This window comes from Lolium rigidum, chromosome 3, assembly GCF_022539505.1.
Source record: "Lolium rigidum isolate FL_2022 chromosome 3, APGP_CSIRO_Lrig_0.1, whole genome shotgun sequence".
Taxonomy (NCBI): Eukaryota; Viridiplantae; Streptophyta; class Magnoliopsida; order Poales; family Poaceae; genus Lolium; species Lolium rigidum.
In genome coordinates this window covers 127,125,292-127,140,074 of record NC_061510.1, presented here as the reverse complement: position 1 = coordinate 127,140,074, position 14,783 = coordinate 127,125,292, and the positions used below count along the sequence as shown (strand labels likewise).

The 14,783-nt window shown below is 42.3% G+C and overlaps 1 pseudogene; it reads left to right on the top strand.

Annotated features, from left to right (window-relative positions):
• Positions 1 to 725: 725 nt before the first annotated feature.
• Positions 726 to 13,150, top strand: LOC124702304 (annotated as a pseudogene).
• The last annotated feature ends 1,633 nt before the right edge of the window (positions 13,151 to 14,783 follow it).

Genomic DNA, 14,783 nt, shown 5'->3' with positions numbered 1-14,783 from the left:
GTAATGTATTTCTTGTTGAAACTTTTTGACAGTTAGAAGTAAGTTTTTGGGTGGAGGGAGCATATGTATCCAGGATCCGAATTAATTTCCGTTATATATATGCCTATTAAACGGTTTTGCTAGTTCTCATTTAGCTGATCCATAATAAGTGTTGGGAATTGTACTAAGTTTCCGACGCTTATTATGGATTGGAGGGGTAGTTTTTAGTCGAGTCGTATATCATTAAATCTGCATCACGATTTGTGCACTTGAATTATAAATTCAGTTAAAACTAAAAAAAATCTGTCGCAAATTAAGTTTCAGCTGAAATTTTTCGGTTGCAAGTGAAGTTGCAACTAAAAAAACTAAATCATTAAAATAATTATGATTAGTGCTAGGGTTAAGTTGCAACATTAGTTAGTACATGACGTCATCTAAATAAGAACTAGGCTCTGCAACTGAGAATTAGTCACAGTGCATTGCGAAGTGCAAGAGCCCGTATGCGACGTCCCATGCGTCGGCCGCAGCACGCACCGCAGCGTTGCCAGATTCCAAACTCCAGATCTCCGGCCGCGCCCGCCGCGCCACGGAGCTCGCCTCGCGGCGCCGCCATCGTGGCTGGAGTGGTTCTTGGGTATGGGTGCCCGCACGCCGGCAGGGTTCCTTGGTCCTCGTTGCCGGTCGCCGGTGTCCCCACACAGTAGAACAGGAGGGGGAGAGGGACGGTGGCTGGAGGATCTGGGAAGAGTCGTAGACAAGGAGAAGGGGATTTTTGTGGACTTTTCTGCAGGGTCTATGACGAGGGAGAGAAAGGGGCCGTAAAAATGCGTGGCCACTGTTACCAGACGGAGAGTAAAACCAGTCTCCTCTACGACTTCTCTTCCCCGGCTGCTACTGATCTCTAGTGGTTCTCTCCATTCTCGAACGCACCCCTGGCAGCGGGGCCATAACCCCGTCCCCGAGTTCGCGCCGAAGCCACGCGTTGGAAGACACAGCTCCACCCACAGGTTCTGCATCTTCGTGACTTCAATTTCGTGAAGTTCTTGCAATGATTAGTAGTAGCAGAAACTTTCAGGTTATTGAAATTATGCAATGATTAGTACTCCCTCCAATCTCTTTTAATTGACTCGGATTTAATATAACTTTATACTAAATCCGAGTCAATTAAAAGGGATCGAAAGGAGTACTACTTAAGGTCTCAGAGCCATGTATGTTCTGGCTTTCATCAATTAAACAGTTCATCTTGCCATGATTCTGTTTGCTGAACTTTCTGAATCTTATGCTGTAACTGCACTCACGCTATATAGTTCATCTTGACATATTCTGCTTGCTGAATTTTCTGCTTCTTATGCTGTAATTTCAGGTTCTGTACCTCTGTGGCTGTGTCTGAATAATACTGTCCCAACTCTGATATTTTCCTAATATTTTGCCCCACATCCCACAGAGAAATGTCCAACGTATGCAACTGTTCATGAAGCTATTTTGTACCATATAGTTGTGACGGAGTCCTCAGACTGTTGATCCTGGTACACCAACGTACCACCACAATGGCATTCCCGATTCTACTAGCTACCCTCACACTGTTGGCTCTTGTGTTACTCGCTGTGGCGTCTGGTGACAACTCTACTGCCTCTGGACGAATCCTCCTAAACTGCGGAGCATCACAGCAAAACGTTGATGATAGTAGACGTACTTGGGACGGGGACACCGTATCCAAGTTCGCGCCATCAGTGGAAGGAGTAGCAGCCACTGCTTCGTACCAAGATCGTTCACTCCCCTCCAAGATCCCTTGGATGACTGCCCGCATCTTCACTTCAAATTACACGTACTCCTTCCCTGTCAGCCCAGGCCGCATGTTCTTACGCCTCTACTTCTATCCAGTTTCTTATGGAAAGTATGCTGCCTCCGATGCCTACTTCAGTGTCACCACAACAAACCTTGTCCTCTTAAAAGAGTTTAATGCTTTGCAAACAGCTCTCTCCGATGCCTACTTCAGTGCCATGAGTTCTGCCTACCTTGTCCGTGAATTCTCGGTGAATGTTTCTACAGGCAGCCTAGACCTCACTTTTGCCCCTTCAGCACATCGGAATGGTTCTTATGCATTTGTGAATGGCGTTGAGATAATGCCCACGCCTGACTTATTCACAGCAGCCGACACAAGGTTTGTCAACGGTGATAACCCAGCTGCCTTCTCATTGAGCCCTGATACAGCCTTCCAGACTATGTACAGGCTCAACGTCGGGGGCCAAGCCATTTTCCGGCAAGATGATTCAGGTTTCTACCGCTCATGGGAAATTGATTTCCCGTACTTATTTGGTGCCTCTGGGGTGACCTTCTCCAAAGATAGTAATTTGAATATCAAGTATACACCCCAAGTGCCAGATTACACCGCGCCAGTTGCTGTCTATGATACAGCTCGGTCGATGGGACCAAATCCACAGATCAACTTGAACTACAACCTTACATGGATTTTACCAGTTGATGCAGGGTTCTTTTACCTCCTCAAGTTCCATTTCTGTGAAATCAAGTATCCTATTACCCTGGCGAATCAGAGGTCATTCTTTATCTACATCAACAACCAGACAGCGCAGAAGCAAATGGATGTCATCCTCTGGAGCGGAGGAATCGGAAGAACAACATACACGGACTATGTTATGAAGGAGATATGCCCTAGAGGCAATAATAAAGTGGTTATTATTTATATCTTTATGTTTATGATAAATGTTTATATATCATGCTATAATTGTATTAACCGAAACATTAGTACATGTGTGATATATAGACAACAAAGAAGTCCCTAGTATGCCTCTTAAACTAGCTTGTTGATTAATGGATGATTAGTTTCATAATCATGAACATTGGATGTTATTAATAACAAGGTTATATCATTATATGAATGATGTAATGGACACACCCAATTAAGCGTAGCATAAGATCTCGTCATTAAGTTATTTGCTATAAGCTTTCGATACATAGTTACCTAGTCCTTATGACCATGAGATCATGTAAATCACTTATACCGGAAAGGTACTTTGATTACATCAAACGCCACTGCGTAAATGGGTGGTTATAAAGGTGGGATTAAGTATCCGGAAAGTATGAGTTGAGGCATATGGATCAACGAGTGGGATTTGTCCATCCCGATGACGGATAGATATACTCTGGGCCCTCTCGGTGGAATGTCGTCTAATGTCTTGCAAGCATATGAATAAGTTCATAAGAGACCACATACCACGATACGAGTAAAGAGTACTTGTCGGAGACGAGGTTGAACAAGGTATAGAGTGATACCGAAGATCAAACCTCGGACAAGTAAAATATCGCGAGACAAAGGGAATTGGTATTGTATGTGAATGGTTCATTCGATCACTAAAGTCATCGTTGAATATGTGGGAGCCATTATGGATCTCCAGATCCCGCTATTGGTTATTGGTCGGAGTGAGTACTCAAACCATGTCCGCATAGTTCTCGAACCGTAGGGTGACACACTTAAAGTTGGATGTTGAAATGGTAGAACTTGAATATGGAATGGAGTTCGAATATTTGTTCGGAGTCCCGGATGAGATCCCGGATATCACGAGGAGTTCCGGAATGGTCCGGAGAATAAGATTCATATATAGGATGTCATTTTATGTGAAATAAAATGTCGCGGAAGGTTCTATAGAAGGTTCTAGAAGGTTCTAGAAAAGTCCGGAAGAAACCGCCAAGGAAGGTGGAGTCCACATGGGACTCCACCACCATGGCCGGCCAGCCCTAGATGGGGTGGAGTCCCAAGTGGACTCCACCATAGGGGGCCGGCCACCCCCCACATGGGAGGTGGAAATCCCACCCTTTGGGTGGGAGTCCTAGTTGGGCTAGGTTTCCCCTCTTATGGAAGGTTTTGGTTTCGGGTCTTATTCGAAGACTTGGACACCAACACTTGGGATCCACCTATATAATGAGGGGCCAAGGGAGGGGGCCGGCCACCCCAAGACCACAAGCTGGCCGCCCCCATAGAGTGGCCGGCCACCCCTCCCAAACCCTAGCCGCCCCCTTCTCCTCCATATAGTCCGCGTAGTTTAGCGAAGCTCCGCCGGACTTCTTCACCGCCACCGACACCACGCCGTCGTGCTGTCGGATTCAAGAGGAGCTACTACTTCCGCTGCCCGCTGGAACGGGGAGGTGGACGTCGTCTTCATCAACAACCGAACGTGTGACCGAGTACGGAGGTGCTGCCCGTTCGTGGCGCCGGAACCGATCGTGATCAAGATCTTCTACGCGCTTTCGCAAGCGGCAAGTGAACGTCTACCGCAGCAACAAGAGCCTCATCTTGTAGGCTTTGGAATCTCTTCAAGGGTGAGACTCGATACCCCCTCGTTGCTACCGTCTTCTAGATTGCATCTTGGCTTGGATTGCGTGTTCGCGGTAGGAAAATTTTTGTTTTCTATGCTACGTTATCCTACAAGTGGTATCGAGCCGTGTCTATGCATAGATGGTTGCACGAGTAGAACACAATGGTTTTGTGGGCGTTGATGCTCTTGTTGTCTTTAGTTTGAGTACTTTGCATCTTTGTGGCATAGTGGGATGAAGCGGCTCGGGCTAACTTTACATGACCGCGTTCATGAGACTTGCTCCTCGTTCGACATGCAACTTGTATTGCATAAGAGGCTTTGCGGGTGTCTGTCTCTCCTACTATAGTGAAGATTCAATTTACTCTTCTATTGACAACACTAGTATCACCGTTGTGGTTCATGTTCGTAGGTAGATTAGATCTTACTCGAAAACCCTAAACCACGTAAAATATGCAAACCAAATTAGAGACGTCTAACTTGTTTTTGCAGGGTTTGGTGATGTGATATGGCCATAATGTGATGATGAATATGTATGAGATGATCATTATTGTATTGTGGCAACCGGCAGGAGCCTTATAGTTGTCTTTAAATTTCATGTTGAGTAGTATTTCAAAGTAGTTGTAATAGTTGCTACATGAGGTGAACAACCATGAAGACGGCGCCATGGACCTTGACGCTACGCCGACGATGATGGAGATCATGTCCGTGCTTTAGAGATGAAGATCGAAGGCGCAAAGACAAAAGGGCCATATCATATCACATATGAACTGCATGTGATGTTAATCCTTTTATGCATCTTATTTTGCTTAGAACGCGACGGTAGCATTATAAGATGATCCCTCACATTAATATCAAGATAATAAAGTGTTCTCCCCTCGTATGCACCGTTGCATTGTTTGACGTTTTGAAGCATCTCGTGATGATCGGGTGTAATAAACTCAACATACAACGGGTGTAAGCCATGTTGCACACGCGGAATACTTGGGTTTGCTTGACGAGCCTAGCATGTACAGACATGGCCTCGGGACAACGGAAACCGAAAGGTTGAACACGAGTCATATGGATGATATGATCAACATGTTGATGTTCACCATTGAAGCTACATCATCTCACGTGATGATCGGTTTTGGTGTAGTGGATTTGGATCGTGTACCACTTAACAACTATGAGGGATGTTGTATTAAGTGGGAGTTCATTAGTAATAAGATTAGAATATGAACTAATTATCATAAACATAGTCTGAGTAGTATTTTGAATTAATTTTGTAGTATTGGCATCCGTTTTCTACCATGCGCTAGTCTTGTTATTGAGATAGAAATACTGTTAAAATCTGACTAGAAACTTTACGGATTGGTACCGTATTGTTAATGAATCAAGAAATGATTAAGTCCTATTGCAAACTTTTAGTGAAACTCACTTTGTTGATTCAGAGAGCTATGGTTTCAATTAGTACCTAAAGTTATCTTATCTCCGTGAAACTTGAAGTTCAAATCTGTTTGAAAAGTAAGGAGCTGAAAATTTAGTTTTTAGAAATAATCAAGGTACGAGATATATGTGATATCTAAGACCTTATTGCAAGATGATAGAATATAAATTTGGTGAGACTACATAAACTCATAAGTTTTATGGGAATGTACGAAGGTTAAAGACGCAAGGCGTCCCAATCCTCCAACTATTGGGGCACTAACGATATTCGCATATCCATGAAGTGATTGTCCTTAGTATGCACCGTTGCTAAGACTCGTCGTTTCGAAGCATCACGTGATGATCGGGTGTTATAGATTCTACGTGTGCTTCCAACGGGTGCAAGCCAGATTTGCATATGCGAATACTAAGGTTTAAACTTTATGAGCCTAGCATGTACGTACATGGTCTCGTAAAGTTATCATGAATTGATGGATAAAATTATGAGTGAAATTGTTCATCATATTACAAATTTACTAATAGTGAAATCTGAAACACTTGTCATATGATGATCAACTTCAAAGTAAGAACCTCAAGGTTATTGGTATTTGACCAACAAACCTAGAAGTTATTGATGTTGAAATGTTTTTCCGAATAATGAGGAAAGCTAAAAGAGAAACTGCAAAAGATATTTTGGCAAAAGAAAAGAAAAGACTAGAAAGTCTAGCTCAGGTGTATATAAATGATATACATGTTATGGTTGTATTCCTAGTTAAGTCACACAATGAAATTCTTGGGTATTAGTACTATATTGGTTGGTATGAAGTGTCATACAAAACAACGCAATACAAGAATACAATGGCCTAAGTGACTCGACAAGGAATATGATAGGAATGCACGTCCGGAACAAAATAAAGTGTTATTATGTTCGTCGTTGGCATTCTATCTAGCCCTTAGAATTTATAATAAAGAACTTAATAATTGTTATTTTGCTCTGGTCAAATGAAAACAATGAGTTGTTCAAATTATGACATTACTCCATGTACGATGGATAAGTTATTATAAATCTTAATGGTGAAACACACATACATAACACTGACGCTAAAATGCCATAAGGCAAATGATTTGAATTCCACTTATTTGTGGAACCGCCATTTAGGTCATGTTAGAAAGAAACGCATGAAGGAACTCCATATAAATGGATTTTTTTTTGAGTCATTTGATTTTTGAATCATTTGGCGCTTGCAAATCTTTTCTAAAGAGAATGATTAAAATACCGTTCATAGGCCAAGAGTTGAACGGGCAACTAACTTAGTGGAAAAATACATGATGATGTATATGGTTCACTGGGCATAGTTGTGTGCGGGAGATTCTTATACTTCATGAAAACTTTCAACAATGAATTGAGTATATATGTGGATATATTCAATAAGAAAGAAGTTTGAAACATTTGAATGGATTCAAATAAATTTCAGCATGAAGTGGAAATCATCGTAATAGAAAAGTCAAATATCTATGATTGGATCATAGTGAAAATATTTGAATTACGAGTTTTAGCGAACATCTAAGAGAGTCATGAAATTGTTCTACAACTCACATTTCTTGGAGTATCACAATGATGATATAGTATCCGAGAGATGTATCCAAACCTTGTTGGATTAATGATGAGATAAAATATTGTGACGCCATTATATTTTTTTTTGTGGATTATGCTTTAGTGACTACCGCTTTTACACTGAATAGAGCATCATCATGATCCGTTGAAATGACACCATAAAGTTATGGTATGGGTATAAACCCTAATAGTCTTTTCTTTAAATTTTGGTCTAAGAGTTTACAACCAAAATCAGATGAATGTCTTTGTTGGTTATCCCAGAGATTTAGTTGGGAATTCTTCCCACAAGACAAAGACAAAAGTGTTTGTCAATGTTTCTTATTTCCAAGAAATTGTTTCTAGTGAAGTTTTTGAGTGGGAGGACAATATAATTTGATAAGGTTTATGAACCTGAGCATAATGATCAGAGTAGCGCAGCATCGGAATTGGTTTCGGAAGCGGCCATAACGATCATGGATCCCATGACTACAAAGTGTTTTAGCCATGGAGATCGAAGTACATATTGAATCTTGTAGGTATGGTTTACTTTGTGATCAAATAAATGATTTGTGAACAAAGGATTAATTTTGAACAAATGATAAACCAACTACAAACAAAGAAGTTATGATGGGTCCTGACTCCGTTAAAATGGCTATACGCCATGAAATCCAAGATAGATGAATACTTTTTGAAAGTAAATGGATCTATAAAATTGATAGACTTGGATGAAATATCTTTGAAGAAGCTTGACTTGTCGAAAAGTTGTTTACGACAAAGTTCAAAGAGTTGACTACGACAAGATTAGATCTTCCGTAGCAATGCTTATAGTCTATATGGATTATTCTAGTAATCACTACATATTTCTTTTATGAGATATGTTAGAAGGATGGCAAAATACATTACTTATCAGAAGTATGTATTAAAGGTGTATACAAGATACAACCAAGAGTTTTGCTGGTCCGTGGAATACTAGATAGGTATACAAACTTCAATTGGATGAAGTAAGTATTGCGGAGTTGGAATCTTCACCAGATGAAATAGTCAAAGAGTTTTTTGATTTCATCAGAGACGATGAAGAGGCTTGCATTTGCAAGAAATTAAGTGGGAGCGCTAAGACACATTTATAATACTTTATGTAGGTGACATATAGTTGGTTATAAATGATGTAATTATATACTTGATTAAAAAGGTTTCATTGAGAATTAACTTCAATGAAAGGATATGGACTGAAACAAATTTAGTGTCAAGATCTATGAAGATAGATTGAAACATATAAATAAGTTTAAGTCAAAGTACATATGATGGATATTGAAGTAGTTCAATATAGATAAATTAAGAAAATGTTCTTGTCATGTGAAGGTTTAACAAGACTTGAGTGTATATGACACTCAATGAGTAAAAACACATGAGTGATTATAGATCACGAATAATATGTACACAATCAGATATCATGTGCTATAAAGTGTTATGAGCATATACCAGAATGATTCATATGATGATCATTGGATAACAGTAAGAATATCCTTGAGTACTTTAGAAGAACTAAAGGATATATAAATATATATTTTTCTATGAAGAAATGACAAACAAATCGCTGTAAGGTGTTACACCGATATTGGTTTTGTCACATATAAAATATAATTTCAATCTCAAATTAGACTAAGTGTTGTTTAAAAGGTAGCACAATGAGCTAGAAGTTGTCTATGCTAGATTTAGAAGAGTTCTAAATATTGTGACGGAATCTACAAAAGAAGGCAGAGTATGTCATTGTTTTGACAATGACAAAGGATGTTAAGTCAAGAGGTTCTTTGAGAACTTGGTGTATTTCCCGACGAGTCGAACTTTGAAACTATATTGTGTGTGACAATATTAGTGACATATTTCAGACCGCGGAATTAAGGTTCCACCAGAAGACCAAACATATTTAATGCCGACTCATTTGGAAATGAGTGATGCGTTGAGACGCAAATGAATTACAAAATACATACGGTTCTGAGCATGTCAGATCCGTTGACTAAAACCTCTCTCGTGAGCGAAACATGATAAAACACCAGAAGGCCAAGGTGTTATATCTTTACAAATGTAAACTAGATTATTGACTCTAGTGCAAGTGGGAGATCGAAGGAGATATGCCCTAGAGGCAATAATAAAGTGGTTATTATTTATATCTTTATGTTTATGATAAATGTTTATATATCATGCTATAATTGTATTAACCGAAACATTAGTACATGTGTGATATATAGACAACAAAGAAGTCCCTAGTATGCCTCTTAAACTAGCTTGTTGATTAATGGATGATTAGTTTCATAATCATGAACATTGGATGTTATTAATAACAAGGTTATATCATTATATGAATGATGTAATGGACACACCCAATTAAGCGTAGCATAAGATCTCGTCATTAAGTTATTTGCTATAAGCTTTCGATACATAGTTACCTAGTCCTTATGACCATGAGATCATGTAAATCACTTATACCGGAAAGGTACTTTGATTACATCAAACGCCACCGCGTAAATGGGTGGTTATAAAGGTGGGATTAAGTATCCGGAAAGTATGAGTTGAGGCATATGGATCAACAATGGGATTTGTCCATCCCGATGACGGATAGATATACTCTGGGCCCTCTCGGTGGAATGTCGTCTAATGTCTTGCAAGCATATGAATAAGTTCATAAGAGACCACATACCACGATACGAGTAAAGAGTACTTGTCGGAGACGAGGTTGAACAAGGTATAGAGTGATACCGAAGATCAAACCTCGGACAAGTAAAATATCGCGAGACAAAGGGAATTGGTATTGTATGTGAATGGTTCATTCGATCACTAAAGTCATCGTTGAATATGTGGGAGCCATTATGGATCTCCAGATCCCGCTATTGGTTATTGGTCGGAGTGAGTACTCAAACCATGTCCGCATAGTTCTCGAACCGTAGGGTGACACACTTAAAGTTGGATGTTGAAATGGTAGAACTTGAATATGGAATGGAGTTCGAATATTTGTTCGGAGTCCCGGATGAGATCCCGGATATCACGAGGAGTTCCGGAATGGTCCGGAGAATAAGATTCATATATAGGATGTCATTTTATGTGAAATAAAATGTCGCGGAAGGTTCTATAGAAGGTTCTAGAAGGTTCTAGAAAAGTCCGGAAGAAACCGCCAAGGAAGGTGGAGTCCACATGGGACTCCACCACCATGGCCGGCCAGCCCTAGATGGGGTGGAGTCCCAAGTGGACTCCACCATAGGGGGCCGGCCACCCCCCACATGGGAGGTGGAAATCCCACCCTTTGGGTGGGAGTCCTAGTTGGGCTAGGTTTCCCCTCTTATGGAAGGTTTTGGTTTCGGGTCTTATTCGAAGACTTGGACACCAACACTTGGGATCCACCTATATAATGAGGGGCCAAGGGAGGGGGCCGGCCACCCCAAGACCACAAGCTGGCCGCCCCCCATAGAGTGGCCGGCCACCCCTCCCAAACCCTAGCCGCCCCCTTCTCCTCCATATAGTCCGCGTAGTTTAGCGAAGCTCCGCCGGACTTCTTCACCGCCACCGACACCACGCCGTCGTGCTCGTCGGATTCAAGAGGAGCTACTACTTCCGCTGCCCGCTGGAACGGGGAGGTGGACGTCGTCTTCATCAACAACCGAACGTGTGACCGAGTACGGAGGTGCTGCCCGTTCGTGGCGCCGGAACCGATCGTGATCAAGATCTTCTACGCGCTTTCGCAAGCGGCAAGTGAACGTCTACCGCAGCAACAAGAGCCTCATCTTGTAGGCTTTGGAATCTCTTCAAGGGTGAGACTCGATACCCCCTCGTTGCTACCGTCTTCTAGATTGCATCTTGGCTTGGATTGCGTGTTCGCGGTAGGAAAATTTTTGTTTTCTATGCTACGTTATCCTACATGTTATCCTCACTTCTGGTTCCGGTCAGGTGGACATGTGGGTTGCACTTCACCCTGATCTTTCGACTAGACCAGAGTACTATGATGCAATACTGAATGGTCTCGAGGTATTCAAGCTACAGAATTACGAACCGAACAATCTTGCTGGGCTCAATCCTCCACTACCGCCAGAGCGTGATGCCAATCCTCCACTTCCGCAAAAGCCGGATGCCAGTCCTAGCAGAGTGTCTGGTGGAGGGAAATCAAAGGGTGCTGTCATAGGTGTAGCTGTTGGTGGTTTCGCAGCGTTCTTGATTGCATGTTTTGGCATTTGCATCATCTACAGACGAAGAAAGAAGAAGATAACAGAGGATTATGGTAACCACACGTTGACACTGCCTTCCAATCATTGCCGCCACTTCTCCTTGGCTGAAGTTCAGGCTGCCACCAACAGTTTTGATCAGTCCTTCCTACTTGGCAAAGGTGGGTTTGGGAATGTGTATCTCGGAAAGATAGATAATGGCACCAAGGTGGCGATCAAGCGTTGCAACCCAATGTCTAAGCAGGGTGTTCATGAGTTCCATACAGAGATTGAGATGCTGTCCAAGTTCTGCCACCGCCACCTTGTGTCTCTAATTGGCTACTGCGAGGCTAAGAGTGAGATGATTCTGGTGTATGACTACATGGAACATGGGACTCTGCGGGAGCACCTGTACAACACAAGAAGCCCACCACTGTTGTGGCAGAAGCGCCTTGAGATTTGCATTGGTGCAGCCCGAGGACTGCATTACCTCCACACTCGACTCGGAACAAGGAATCATCCACCGTGACGTTAAGACCACCAATATCCTATTGGATGGTAAGTTAGTCGCAAAGGTTTCTGACTTCGGTCTATCCAAGGCTAGTCCAGATATTGAAATTACGCACATGAGCACCGCTGTGAAAGGCACCTTTGGATATCTTGACCCTGAGTACTTCCGGCTGCAGCATCTCACCAAAAAATCAGACGTGTACTCCTTTGGGGTGGTGTTGTTTGAGATCCTGTGTGCACGCCCTGCGATAAACACACAGCTCCCGGAGGAGCAAGTGAGCTTGCGTGACTGGGCGCTATCATGCTTAAAGAAAGGTGTACTCGATGAGATAATTGACCCTCGTGTCAAGGAGGACATCACCCCTGAGTGCTTCAGGAAATTTGCAGAGATAGCAGAGCAATGTGTTGCTGATCGTAGCATAGATAGGCCATCAATGGGTGATGTGCTTTGGAACCTTGAGGTCGCACTCCAGTTGCAGGATAATGCAAGATACAATAGCATCTGTGCTGGGGGGGCATCATCTCACCTGTCAGCAATTAGCGCCGCAGCACAGGAAGACATATTTTCAGCTATACATCAGGAAGGCCGATGAAAGCAAAGTGCAGGTCAGGATTTTATTCATGTATAGGTTCATCATTACCTAACTTTTTTTTGAATAAGCATCATTCCTTATCTGATTTTTTTGTTTGTTTTGAGATCACCCATCTGAGATTCTGTAATGAGTAAATTGCAGATATACACACTTATTGTTGGGTATTTCGCTTATCTGAATGCAATATGTCTGGCAGAGCTATCAATGATAAGGAGGGGCCTACTTTAGACATACTAGCTGCACTTCAAGCATTCTCGCTTGTCTAACTCAATAAAAGATTCACCAGCAGTGGAAATCATTCTAATTGGTGTTACGAGGGTCTGCAAAGGAGATCCAGAGCCACCCCTATTGGTTCTTAGCATCTTGCTCAGCTTGTTCAGAGTAAACTGCACCGGAAAGGCATGGAAATAATAGTGCCCATTCAATAGCCATCTAGTAAAATGTGTATGGTTTGTTAATTATTATAACAGAGTTCACTTTCATTACCGGACTGCAAACTGTATAATGCAAATATTACCTTGCTGAGATAGGAAGGCTTTTGACCTATACCCTGAAGCTTACAAAAATACTGAGTTATCTGTGAAGTAGCCACTTGTCTTGTGGTCCATTTGGTATGCTGATACTTGTTTATCTCCAACCTGAGCTTTGTTCTGTCTCCCTTGAAGCAGAAATGCAACGTGTAGAAGAGATATCACAAGAAGTTATCGGATGGTATGCAAATCGATATGTAAATGGTTTGTGGCCTGGCCGACGTCAAGGAAGATCAGCAACTGCATTTTTCCTTTCTTAGCTGTTAGCAATTCCAGGAAATTCTAACTATATTTATTATAAGTTCTATGTACTCCCTCCGATTCATATTAATTGACTCCAATATGGATGTATCTAGAACTAAAATATGTCTAGGTACATCCATATTAGAGTCAATTAATATGAACCGGAGGGAGTATCAGTAATTAGTTTTTTTCCGAAAAGGGGATAATCACCCTATCATCTGCATCGTGGTGATGCACACGGCCTTTATTAATAGAACTTATAATAAATATAGTTAGAATTTCCACATGTATCAGTAATTAGTGATTAGGATGCTATGTAACTGGAGCAGGTAGTCCTATATACTCCTATCCCTCCTCGAAACAGGCATTCGTAGGTAGTCCTATTCTTGTATCTTGCGAGAAAATTACAAAAAAAACACCACATTTGAGGCTAGTGTTTTAAAAAACCACCACTATATGGTAAGGTTTCAAAAAACTGCCACCTCAGCGCTAACACGTACAGAAAACACAGATTCGTTTCTAACGATCGTTTAATCACAAAACTAACATGTGGAACCCGCTGTCAGGCTGTACGTGGCATGCCAAAACTGTTGAGGGAGGCACACAATTGACAAGCTCTATTTCTGGGGTTTTCTGTAAATTTTCAGAGGGACCCCACTTATCATTCAGATTTCAAATAAGGGCATCAAACAGCGAGCGTTTGCGTCTGCACGGTCAAAAAATATGTCTGCCCTTGCTCCAGCGGGACAACGCATAGTGACCGGGCTGTCCACAGTGACGCAAACGCGGCCCAAATATACGGCACGTTTGCGTCTCCACGGACGCTGGACGGTCGCGCAAAGTGACCGCGTTGGTTGCATCCGGGGCCGCTAGGCAGTGATTAGGTAAGCAAAATATTCCTTCATTACTATTGATTGGCCAAAAGGACCATCTTTACAGAGATGGTTAGTCGAGTTAACCTAAAACTACAACGACTGTACCTACTCGCCGTCGCGCGGCCTACCACGGCCGGGGTTACTCGTAGTCGCGCAGCCTACTACTGGCCGCCGCCCGAGGGGCCAGCGCTGTCATGGAAGCGCGACCACCTGACGCACTCCTTGCGCCGCGCACGCCAACGATCGGACAACTCGTCCTGCCGCCTGCGGCGTTCGTCAGCCTCAGCTAGAGTTGGTAAACCCCAAGAGGAAGGTGTGATAAGCACAGCAGCAAGTTTTCCCTCAGTAAGAAACCAAGGTTTAATCGACCAGTAGGAGAAAAGCGTGACTTCTGAAGGTGTTGCTAGCTGACTAGTGGCAGGGCGCACTACCGGCATCAGCAATAACGTGGAACCTACACACAACACAACCACAATAATTTGCCCCAACTTACAGTGAGGTTGTCAATCTCACCGGTTTGATGAACACAAAGGATTA